Here is an 11,321-nt window from a genome sequence, read left to right as displayed (position 1 = left end):
AACTAACTGGAAGGTATGTTTTCCTGTTTCTTCCTTCTGAAGCACATTTCAAAAGAATCCTATGATGCTGCATCTGGAAGAGACCTCTAGGGTCATCCAGCCCAGCCCACTGCAAGGCAGGAATATGCAGGAGAACCAGCAACCTTGGTTGTTCTGTCAGTCTTGCCCTATGAAAGGGCACTTTTAAGGCACTTTAAACTGCAGCTGCAAGTTGCGCCATGAAGCACCCCTTGCCATCCCCTTTTGCCGACTGGGAGCAGAGGAGGTGCTGCTTACAGTCTCCCCAGGAGCATTTCAACAGTCAGGAGGAGACCAGAAGCCTTCGGGGGGATTGTACATCTGCTAAGAACATTTAACACTATTTCTGTTTCTTCTCTCTGAAGCCCTTTCCAAAGAATAATGCTGGTAAATAAACCTCTGGAAGGGACCCCAATGGTATCCAGTCCAACCCGCTGCAATGCAGGAACATGCAGTTCCTTAGGGGGAACAATCCTGCAACCATGGTTGTGCAGCAAATGTTGCCCTCTTAAATGGCACTTTGAAAGCTACTTAGGTATAGTTCAGGGATCCCCACCTCTCCTACAGCTGCAAGTTCAGCCATGAAGCAAACATGGCCATGCACTATTCTTGACTGGAAACAGAGGAAGTGCTGCTTACATCCTCCCTGGGAGCATTTCAACAGTCAGGGGGAGGCCCTGATCCTGACCCCTAAGCCTAACCCCAAGCCTCTCCCTAAACCCACCCCTAACAATGACGCTAGACTTACAGCAGCAGACTTACAACTTCTGACCTTTGTCAAAGGTAAAGGGACCCCTGACCATTAGGTCCAGTCGTGTAGACTCTGGGGTTGCATGGCGCACCTCACTTTGTTAACAGAAGGAGCCAGCGTACAGCTTCCGGGTCATGTAAGAGGCTTCTGGCGAACCAGAGCAGCTCACAGAAACACTTTCAAAATCCTAGGTTGGCAGGAGCAGGGACCCTGCAAAGGGAGCTTATCCAGTCATGTGCATTTGAACTGCCGACCTTCTAATCGGCAAGTCCTAGGCTCTGTGGTTTAACCCACAGCGCAACCCGCGTCCCTTCTTTCTTACCTTTGACCCCTAGTTAAAAACTACTTTCTGTGGCCTTCTTTACTCCAACTCCAAATTCTCCAGCTTGTTGTGCATCTGGCTAAAAGTAGCATTTTCATTAGGGAAAACATCTCATAAAGAGATTTTTCTGCACCTGCGGCCTCAGGTATGCCTTGCAGGGCATCCCAAAACAAAACTATATTCCTGACCCAGGGCTTAGGGGCATTAGGGTTAGGGGATAAAGACTATAATTTTTGGTAAGCCTGTTTATTCTGAAAGTGGTGTTGGTGAAGGAAACGGCAGACTGATCCTGGTGCAAGCACAGGAGACAGGGGTCCCATCCCAACGCTCACCCTCTCAAACCCAGAGGATCCCAAGACAATTTGGCTCCTACCGTTCTCTGTATGGGTCCTGCTCCTCTTCCAGGCAGGCGCTGAAGGTGGGATGAAGGCCTTGTCTGTCATGATTAGGGAGGGAAGACAGATTAGGGGGGAGAAGGCAGAGCATTCTCTCCATCTCCCCCTTCTACTCAGAAGTGTGTGCAGGGAAGCCCATTCATTTCAGAAACCCTCGTTTTCCCCCACCCTTTTGTTCCCCCACCATGCATGAGTAGGCTTGTGCCCAAAACATAAGGGTGATAACAAATCTAACACTAAATCTAACATTAAGGAACGAAACACAGACAATTATCAGTGGGCCCAATTTCTTTCAGATGAACTGAAAGAGTAGGGATAAAAGAGGCACCCATCGTTTGTACTGCATCATTTACTCCACAAACTTGTTTCTTCTTTCTCAAGCACATTCCAAAGTATCATGATACTGCATATATACCTATATCTGGAAGGGACCCCAAAGGTCATCCAGCCCAGCCCACGGCAAGGCAGGAATATGCAGGAGAACCAGCAACCTTGGTTGTGCCGTCAGTGTTGCCCTATGAAATGGCACTTTTAAGGCACTTTAAACTGCAGCTGCAAGTTGTGCCATGAAGCACCCCTTGCCATCCCCTTTTGCTGACTGGGAGCGGAGGAGGTGCTGCTTACAGTCTCCCCAGGAGCTTTTCAACAGTCAGGAGGAGGCCTGAAGCCTTTGGGGGGATTGTACATCTGCTAAGAACATTTATACCTCCAGAAAAGGAAACTACCATGAGCCTGCTCTAAGGGAATGCTCATGAGTGTTTAAAGGGCTTTTCTTTAAAACACCTCTCTTAACATTACAAACTGTTGCATACATCCGTGCCAGTGTTTGTCAATGTAAATGATTCAACTGGCTTTTGGTTTTGGCCCCGTTGCAGGGGCTCAGCCCACTTAGTGTCCTGCCATTGGGGCTCCCAGCCTATATGCATAGCGGGGGACAGGCTTAAATCTTTGCTTTGCCCCTGCTGTGGAGCACATTGCACAGTTGATTTTTAAGGGCTGACACACACAACCACCCCCAAACTGTATTCTGAAGCACTTTCCAAAGAATCATATGATGGTGGGTGAGTGGGTGAGTATATATCGGGAAGGGACCCCAAGCGTCATCCACTCCAACCTGCTACAAGGCAGGAATCCACCCTTCTGCAGCTGCAACTTCGGTTCCGCCAGGAAGCCCCCTTGCCATCCCCTTTTGTCCTGCCTGAAGTTCTCGGGCTGATATGCTAACCTCCAGGCAAAGGAAAAACCATGAGCCTACTCTGAAGACTCATAAATGTAGAAAGTGCTTTTCTTTAGAGCACCTCTCTTAACACTGCAAGCTGATGCAAGTGTCCCCAACTGGTGTGAAGTTGCTGGTTTGTGAATATTAAATATTCCTACTTTATTGATCTGAATTACTCAAACGGCTTTTAGTGCTGCCCACTACAGCAGGGGCTGGTCCCCATTTCTTCTTCTGCTGTTCAATTCAGAGTATCTGCTCAAAAATCAAACAGAAAGCAATGGAGGGTTGCCATTAAGGCTGGGGCGAGAGGGCAAACTGGGTCTTCTAGACCCAAACTGGGTTTTGGATGCTCCATTAGACAAACCAGCCAGCTCTGCCTCTCTAATTCACTGGGCTTGCTTGCAAATTAATTCTCTTTTTTAATTTATGCCTCTTCCAAAACATTTATCTTAAGATTTAACGTGCAAGTGTACCACTTTTGGATCTCTGGTTGGATTATGTGGATAAATCGATAGATGAAAAATCGGTGTCTTGAGTAATTACCTGGTTATAGCAATGGTTCATCTGAATAAATTAAGTTTCCAACCCATTGCTTTGTCGCCTTTTGATAGCCTAACAAGAACAGGAAAAAGGAGACATACCTCACCAGCATAGAAGCCAGGAGGCTCTAGCCTACCCCAATCAAATAAATAAAATTATTCAAGTATATTTTTACTGTACTGTACTGTGGTGGTTACGGGGGATGAGGCCAAGCCCCACTTCGGTGGGTGTAATATATCAGGAGTGGGTTTTTTAAAAAATGTTCTTATATGTTAATGTCTTTCTATTGTTTCCCTTTTACCTTCATGACTTTTCCGACATCTTCTCTTCTCCCTTCATCACGCGAAGTTTCCTCCTCCTCCTCCTCCTTTTCAGAACAGGAATTCAGCAGAGCAGACCTAAGAAATATCAATAATGTCAATTATTTTCACAAGAAGGGAATGAGGGTTCCCCATCAAAGCAAACATATATGTCTAGCCCAGATTCAAATGGAAGAAAGAAACAAGTGGGAAAGGAGCCTCCTCTCCCTAGGAGCCATCATATGGACTAACTGGAAGAAATGTGTTTTTCTTCTTTATTTTTTCTTGTTTATTCTTGTTTCTTCTTTCTGAAGCACTTCCCCAAGAATCACATAATGGTGCATCTAGCTGGAAGGGACCCCAAGGGTCATCCAGTCCCACCCGCCGCAAGGCAGGAATCTGCGAAGGAACCACAAGGGTTCATTTAATAATAATAATAAGTAGAGGAATTGGGATCTAGAGGAATTAGCTGGTTACAAAAGCACCGCTTCAAGCAGCTTCCAAAACATTAAAGGCGGCCTGAGGGGGAAAGCAATGGAGATCTGCACTTTATTTTATATAAAAAATAAATTATTACCATTATCACAGTCAGTTACTCTGGAGTTGCTTCTCCCCCAATTCCAATATATAAAAATAGTATACTGCTAAGGCTTGGGGGGGAAGAGGCTGTGTCCCACTTGGGTGGCTGTGATTTAGAATAATAATAATTTAACATTTAATGATATTAATAATGTATTGCTATTTCCCAGCCCCCAACAGAATATTTTTTTAAAACCGACAAAACATCATACACTACAAACTTCCCTCACCCTTTTATAATAACAATAATAATAATAATAAAATTAAATGATAATAAGAATGTATTACTCTTTCCCAGGCACCAAGAGAATTTTAAAAAACGATAAAACGACAAATTTCCCTCACCCTTTAACAAGAATACGCATTACAATAATGATAACAATTTAAAAATGAAGGATAATCCTCATTTCTTCCCCTTCCACAACAGAATATTAAACAATTCGACAAAACGTAATATATCCCAAACTTCCCTCAGCCTTTTCTAATTATAATAATAATAATAATAATTTTAAAAGCAATGATGATAATCCTTTATCATTATTTCCCGCCCGCTCCCAACAAAAGAGTCTTAAAAACTCGACCAAACTCACGCGCTTCCCTCGAGAAAATGGCGAAGGAGACGCTGAAGAGAAAACGCGCCCAAGGCATGGCCCCGCCCACAGCCCGACCTGGGATTGGCCCAGAGGCCGACCTATCGCCGCCGAGTTTACTGCTGCTGCGGCTGCGGGCGCGTGCGTGGAGCGAGGGGGTTCCTAGGGCGGCCATTTTGGGCCAGGGCAAAGGGACTGGAAAGAGGGGGGAAGAAAGGGCAGAAGACGCGCCACCGCCGCCATGTTGGTTGAGGGCCTTCGACGGTGATAGGTCGGCCTTTGAGCCAATCCCAGGCCGGGCTGTGGGTGGGGCCAGCCCTTTCCCGCTTTTTCTCCTCCCAGCTGTTTCTCAGCTGCTTCTCCTCAGCTCTTTCCCACGCCCGGGACGCCAAGGCAGTTTTGGCGCCTTTTTATTACAATAAAGGATTATTAGCAGTACTTTTAAAATTATTTTTATTTTTATTATTGGAAAAGGCGTGGTGAAGTTTGCAATACAGTATGTTTTGTCCCGTTTTTAATATTCTGTGGGGAGCAGCTGGGGAAGGGGAATAAATGAGGATTGTCCTTCATTTTTAAATTGTTATCATTATAATTATAATGGTTATTCAGCTAAAAGGGTGAGGGAAGTTTGTAGTATATTATGTTTTCCCATTTTTTAAAAACAATACTCTGTTGGTGGCTGGAAAATAGTAATAAATTATTATTATTAAATGTTAAATTATTATTATTATTATTATTATTATTATTATTATTAATCACACCCACCCAAGTGGGACACCCTAAGCCTTAACAGTATTGTATTTTTATTTATTCGAATTGGGGGGAGAAGCAACTCCAGAGGAACTGGCTGTAATAATAATAATTCTAATTATTATTTATATAAAATAAAACTTCACATCTCCATTGCTTTCCCTGTCAGGCTGCCTTTAAAACTGTATTGGAAACTGTAGCTGAACAGTGTATTGTTCAGATGAAGCACTGCTTGGTTTTGTAACCAGCTCATTCCTCCAGATCCCAATTCCTCCACTTATTATTATTATTATTATTATTATTATTATTATTATTATTATTACAAAATGAACCCTATTGGTTCCTTCGCAGATTCCTGCCTTGCAGCGGGTGGGACTGGATGACCCTTGGGGTCCCTTCCAGCTAGATGCACCATAATAATAATAATAATAATAATAATAATAATAATAATAAATTATATGATTCTTGGGGAAGGGCTTCAGAAAGAAGAAACACATTTCTTCCCGTTTGTCGTCTGCTGGCTCCTTTCCCACTTGATTCTTTCTTCCACTGCAATCTGGGCTGGACATATTCGATGTCTGCTTGGACGGGGACCCCTCTTTCCCTTCTTGTGAAAATAATTGACATTATTGATATTTCTTAGGTCTGAATTCCTGCTCTGAAAAGGAGGAGGAGGAGGAAACTTCGCGTGACGAAGGGAGAAGAGGAGGTGGAGGAAAAGTCATGAAGGTAAAAGGGGAAAAATAGAAATAGAAATTAACATACAACACATAAGAACATTTTTAAACCACCCCAGTCCTGATATATCCCACCGACCCCCCAAACAGTACAGTACAAATCCAGTAAAGTGTTTGTATTTATTTGATTGGCACCTCCTGGCTTCCCCCATGTTGGTGAGGTTTGTCTCGTTTTCCTTTTCTAAAGGGGACAAAGCAATGGGTGGGAAACTTAATTTCTTCCGCTGAACCATTGCTTGAACCCGGTACCATATTTTTGGCTCCAGAGGACGCCCGTTTCCTCCCCTAACAAGGAAGGGGAAATGTCTGTGCGTCTTGTGGGGCGAAGCCAGCCAGAGCTGAGCCGGGAGGAGGGAGGGAGGGAAGGGGATCCATGCAGCGGATTCCCTCCTCCCAGGCTCCCTTTGCAAAGCGGGAGGGGAGCCCCTTACCCTCGGGTCAGCAGCTCCTCTCCCACTTTCCTGCTTCCAATCTGAGCGGAGGATCCATGGCTCCGCTTCCTTCCCTCCTCCGTGCTTGCTTGGAAAGGGAAAGGGGGGAAAGGGGGCAGGAAATAGATGGCGGGCAGGAAGACACAACCCCCCTTGGACCACTGGAAAGGCCACCTCAGCCTCCCCAGATTCCCTCTGAGGCGGCCAGGCTAATCTCGAGGGCCAGAAGAGCTGGAAATTGCATGGACTGTTTATTGAAAGACGAAAACATGCGCAGACGGGAAAGACAGCCTCCCAGGGTCCTGGGCACAACCCACGCTGGATATTCACACAGGGTCCATGGGTGGCATTGGCAGCTGGAGGAGCAGCCTGGTGAAAGAGCAAGGCCTGGTTTCAAGCTGAAGATCAGCTCTTTCGGGGTGGCCTCAAACAACCCTTTGGCTGCAAGGGGAATTCCCCCTCCCTTCATTCAGGGTGTGCCTGCCCTTTCCCCTAAGCTGAAAAAGCACCTTCAAGAGGGTGATGGGAGGCGACACGGTCGTCTTCCAGATGTGCAAAGAACCGCCCTCGCCACGCTAAACGGGACAGAAAGCCTCACACAGATCTGAAGCATAAATGGGAACCTAGGAACCTGACCCACTGCTCCATCTAGCTCAGTAATGTCAACACTGACTGGCAGCAGTTGGCCAGAGTTTCAGGCCTGGAGAAGCCGGGGATTGAGCGTGTGGTGTTCTGCAGGCAAAGCCACTGAGGTTACAGCTATTCCCTTTAAAAACAAACTAAGATTGTAGTCCCATCTGCCTCTGCTCCAACGTAAATCGGAGCCAGGGCACACAATATCAGTTTCGGGCATCTAAAACTATGAAAATGGGCTTATATACCTTGAGTTTCTGACGCTGCTCAACCGCATACTCAGTCAAATGTGGATGCCAAACAAATGAACTTTGTGGTTAACCCTGAAGCCTGTCTCTTTCTCTAGAATGCGTCTGATGGGCGTTTGCGCTGCCTCCCTTGGTTCTCTCGGCCTGATGCGTTTTTAGGCTTGGCTGGTCCTGGAGTATTGCAGTTGCTCTGGCCATTTCTCCGGCTCATTCTTGAAACAGCCTGGAGAGATCTCCTGTAAGTCCCACTTCCTCTGGCAGTAGTAATGGCCACACGGGGGCGCTGTTTATTTTCCTATTGAGGTCTATTCCAGTAATGGCCACACGAGGTCACTGTTTATTTTTCTATTGAGGTCTATTCCAGTAATGGCCACATGAGGTCACTGTTTATTTTCCTATTGAGGTCTATTCCAGTATTGGCCACACAGGGTCACTGTTTATTTTCCTAAATAAAAAAATTCCTTCCTTCCAGTAGCACCTTAAAGACCAACTAAGTTAGTTCTTGGTATGAGCTTTCGTGTTGGTCTTTAAGGTGCTACTGGAAGGAAGGAATTTTTTTATTTTGACTATGGCAGACCAACACGGCTACCTATCTGTAACTGTTTATTTTCCTATTGAGGTCTATTCCAGTATTGGCCACACGGGGTCACTGTTTATTTTCCTATTGAGGTCTATTCCAGTAATGGCCACACGGGGTCACTGTTTATGTCAGGGCTGCCGCCCAGTCCCAGCTCACATAGGACCAAGTCAGCCAGCGTTCAGTTTCAAAGAGTCTTTATTGGATTACAGGTTCCATTTCCAAACTGCAACGTGCAGCCCTACTTCTTCTAGGTCAGAACGACGAAGACCCGTCTGAGTCTCCGCCTCTAGCGCACCAGCTTAATACCCTAGCCTTGCTCCACCTCCTGCGCCTTTCCTTCCGTCTCTGGGTCCTCCTGCCCCCCTGGGTCTCTCCCTTCCTACTCTCTTCTGACGCGGACCCCCCTGACCCTTCCGCCTCCTTGCGGCGGGCTTTGGGACCCGGCTCACTCTCTGGGCTGCTGACTGCGCCAGCTTCCGCTACATTTGAACTTGGCGCGCGCGCCCAACTCTCCACTTTCCTCTTGATCGTTTCCTCGCTCCCCGAGGTGGGAGTGACTACTCCTGACTCATGCCCTCCCTCCTTCTGAAAGTCTCCGGAGCCCGATATCTGGTCCCCTTTTCCCCGCTGCTCCCGGCTGGGCACGTGGGTCCCGATCTCCAACTGCTGCTTTCTGATCCCTCTCTGGACCCTTCTTCCTGGGGTGTCCCCCTGCTCTGCCCCCTTGCTCTGGCTGCTGGCGCTCCCTTCTGGGAATCCTCGGACTCGCTAGACAGGCTCGGTGATCTCGGGTCGTCATCCCCACTCATCCTTCCTTCGTATTCCTCCCCCTCGCTCTCTGTCTCCTCCCTTCTCTGCGTCTCTGCTCCTGAACCCCTGACATCCATCCCCCCCTCGAAGCCCCCCCTTCCCCCCTCCCCGCTTTCAAGGGTGGTTGGTGGGTGCTCCGTCATCACGGGAGTGAATGTCGGATACAGTTCGCTCCCCGTTGCTGACCGCCAACTGAAGACCTCCGAGTCTTCCTCCCCGCGTTCGTCAACGGTGGTCTCCTCCGCCTCCATTTCGGTGCCGCCGTGCTCGAAACCAAGGTCCTCCCCGCAAACGTCCATGTCAGTCTCTGCGTCTGTCGCTGGACCCGGTGTCTCCTGCCACTTCCGGCGCCACTGCTCCTCTGGCCGATCGTCCCACCAATACGAGTTGTCGGACGCCGAACCCTCCGGTGACCCCTCTGGGGAACGTGTGCGCGGTGCGGGTTCCCCTTCCGAGTCGAAGCCATGGAACGTGCTGGAGGAAAGCGTGGGCGTGAACAACCAGTCGTCGAAGAAGCCCGCTGGCATAGGTCTGTGTGGGAAAAGGGCATGAAACTCATCCTTGAGCAGGGGTTCCTCCAAGGCGTAGTCCGGCACCCAGCTATTAGCACTGGCCCGGGTGCCCTCCCTTGCTAGGAGATATTCTACTCCGTCTTCCCCCCATCTGGAGTCCAAAATCTCCGTGACTTCGTTGATGGGGTCCTGCTGTGGCAATCTTCCCTCCTCCGTCCGCTCCGGAGACTGACTCGGTGCCGTTCCTGGTTCCTGGAACCTGTGCGGTGCCCTGTAGGGAGTGAGCACCGACCTGTGGAACACCAGATGCATCCTGGAACCCTCTGGTAGCACCAGCCGGAAAGCCACCGGGTTGATCTGCGCTTCGACTCGGTATGGACCGAGTTGCTTGTGCCCCAGCTTTCTCTTGGCTAACGATCGGGTCGGCACCGCGTGGGCTGCCAACCATACCCAGTCTCCCACTCGGATCTCCTCGCCCACTCGCCTGTGCTTGTCAGCTTGGACCTTGTATGCGTGCTTCGCCAGCTCCAGCTGCCGTCTGAGTTGATCGTGGACCTCTTGCAACTCAGATGCGAAGGCGTCCGCCGTCTGTGGTTCCCCTTCCCCCACTCTGTCCAGTCCCGGGAAGGTTCTGGGATTCCTCCCATTGTTGGTGAAGAACGGCGTCACCCCTGTGGATACGTGTTTCGTGTTGTTGTAGGCGAATTCGGCGAGCGGCAGGTAATCCACCCACGTCGCAGGCTGTTGATTGGCATAGCATCTCAGGTACTGCTGCATGATGGCATTGACCCTCTCCGCTTGCCCGTTGGTCTGCGGGTGCCTTGCCGATGTCAGGTTGATCTTGACGTTCAGGAAGCCCATCAGCTTTTGCCAGAAATTCGAGATGAACTGGCGTCCGCGGTCGGACAGTATAGACCGCGGCAGCCCGTGCACTTTGAACACGTGATCTATGAACAATTTGGCTGTTTGTTCTGCCGTGGCCACCTTCGCACACGGTATGAAATGTGCCATCTTGGTGAACAAGTCCACTACCACTAGTACAGCTGTCTTGCCTCTCGAGCTGGGTAGATCCGTGACAAAGTCCAGGGCCACTCTCTCCCATGGTTCAAACGGCATTTGCAGCGGTTCCAGTAGTCCCGCCGGTGGTTTGTGCACCGGCTTGGCCCTCTGGCAGGTGTCGCACCTCGCGACGTAGTCCGCGACTTCCCCCCTCAGTCTGGGCCACCAAAAGTCTCTTGCGACCAATTCCACCGTTTTTTCTGTGCCAAAGTGCCCGGCCGTGGGTGCGTCGTGCAGCTGCTGCAGTACCCGGGCGCGAAGTTCGTCTCCCGGCACGTAGACGGCCCCTTTACGTAAGAGCAAGCCGTCTCGTATCTGGAACTCGTCGCCCTTTGCCGCGCCCTTGTGCACCTCTGCCATCTTCGCCTGCGCGAATGAGTCGTCCGTCAACGCCCGTCGCACCGCATCCAGGTCTACTGTGGCTGAAGCGCACGCCCACGCTGTTGGCGCGAAGATGTGCATGGCCGCCGCTGGCGTCGCCTCTTCGAGGTACTGCGGTTTTCGGGACAGTGCATCCGCCATGATGTTGGTGTCGCCCGGGACGTACTCAATCCGGAAATTGAAGTCAGCAAAGAACTCCGCCCAATGGATCTGCCTCTGGTTCAGGAACCGAGCCGTGCGCCAGTGCTCCAGATTCTTGTGGTCCGTGCAGACCTGCACCGTGTGCTTGGCGCCGATCAGGAAGTGCCTCCACGCCTTGAAAGCTGCATGAATGGCAAGCAGCTCCCTATCCCAGATGGTGTAGTTCTGCTCCGACTTGCTGAGCTTTCTGGAGTAGAACGCCCCCGGCCTCCAGACCCCCTGCGGGTCCCTCTGCAGCAGTACCGCTCCCACTGCTCTATTGGACG

At 49.5% G+C, this 11,321-nt stretch overlaps 2 long non-coding RNA genes across 3 annotated transcripts; one reads left to right on the top strand and one right to left on the bottom strand.

Moving 5' to 3' along the window:
• Nucleotides 1-88: 88 nt before the first annotated feature.
• On the bottom strand, nucleotides 89-4,775 carry LOC310698979. Of its 2 annotated transcripts, XR_014521875.1 has the most exons (3): nucleotides 4,714-4,775; nucleotides 3,547-3,643; nucleotides 89-1,527 (listed from the first exon to the last, which is right to left on the bottom strand). It is a non-coding gene; the product is annotated as an uncharacterized lncRNA (long non-coding RNA). The 2 variants fall into 2 exon arrangements; XR_014521876.1 differs by lacking the exon at nucleotides 89-1,527 and having other exon boundaries at nucleotides 3,423-3,643.
• A 258-nt stretch (nucleotides 4,776-5,033) lies between these two features.
• On the top strand, nucleotides 5,034-7,791 carry LOC310698978. The gene is made up of 3 exons (XR_014521874.1): nucleotides 5,034-5,218; nucleotides 6,107-6,192; nucleotides 7,611-7,791. It is a non-coding gene; the product is annotated as an uncharacterized lncRNA (long non-coding RNA).
• The last annotated feature ends 3,530 nt before the right edge of the window (nucleotides 7,792-11,321 follow it).

Source organism: Podarcis liolepis (assembly GCF_965112155.1).
Source record: "Podarcis liolepis genome assembly, contig: HAP1_SCAFFOLD_277, whole genome shotgun sequence".
NCBI lineage: Eukaryota > Metazoa > Chordata > Lepidosauria > Squamata > Lacertidae > Podarcis > Podarcis liolepis.
The sequence above is the reverse complement of the archived record's forward strand: the minus strand, read 5'-3'. Positions and strand labels throughout refer to the sequence as shown.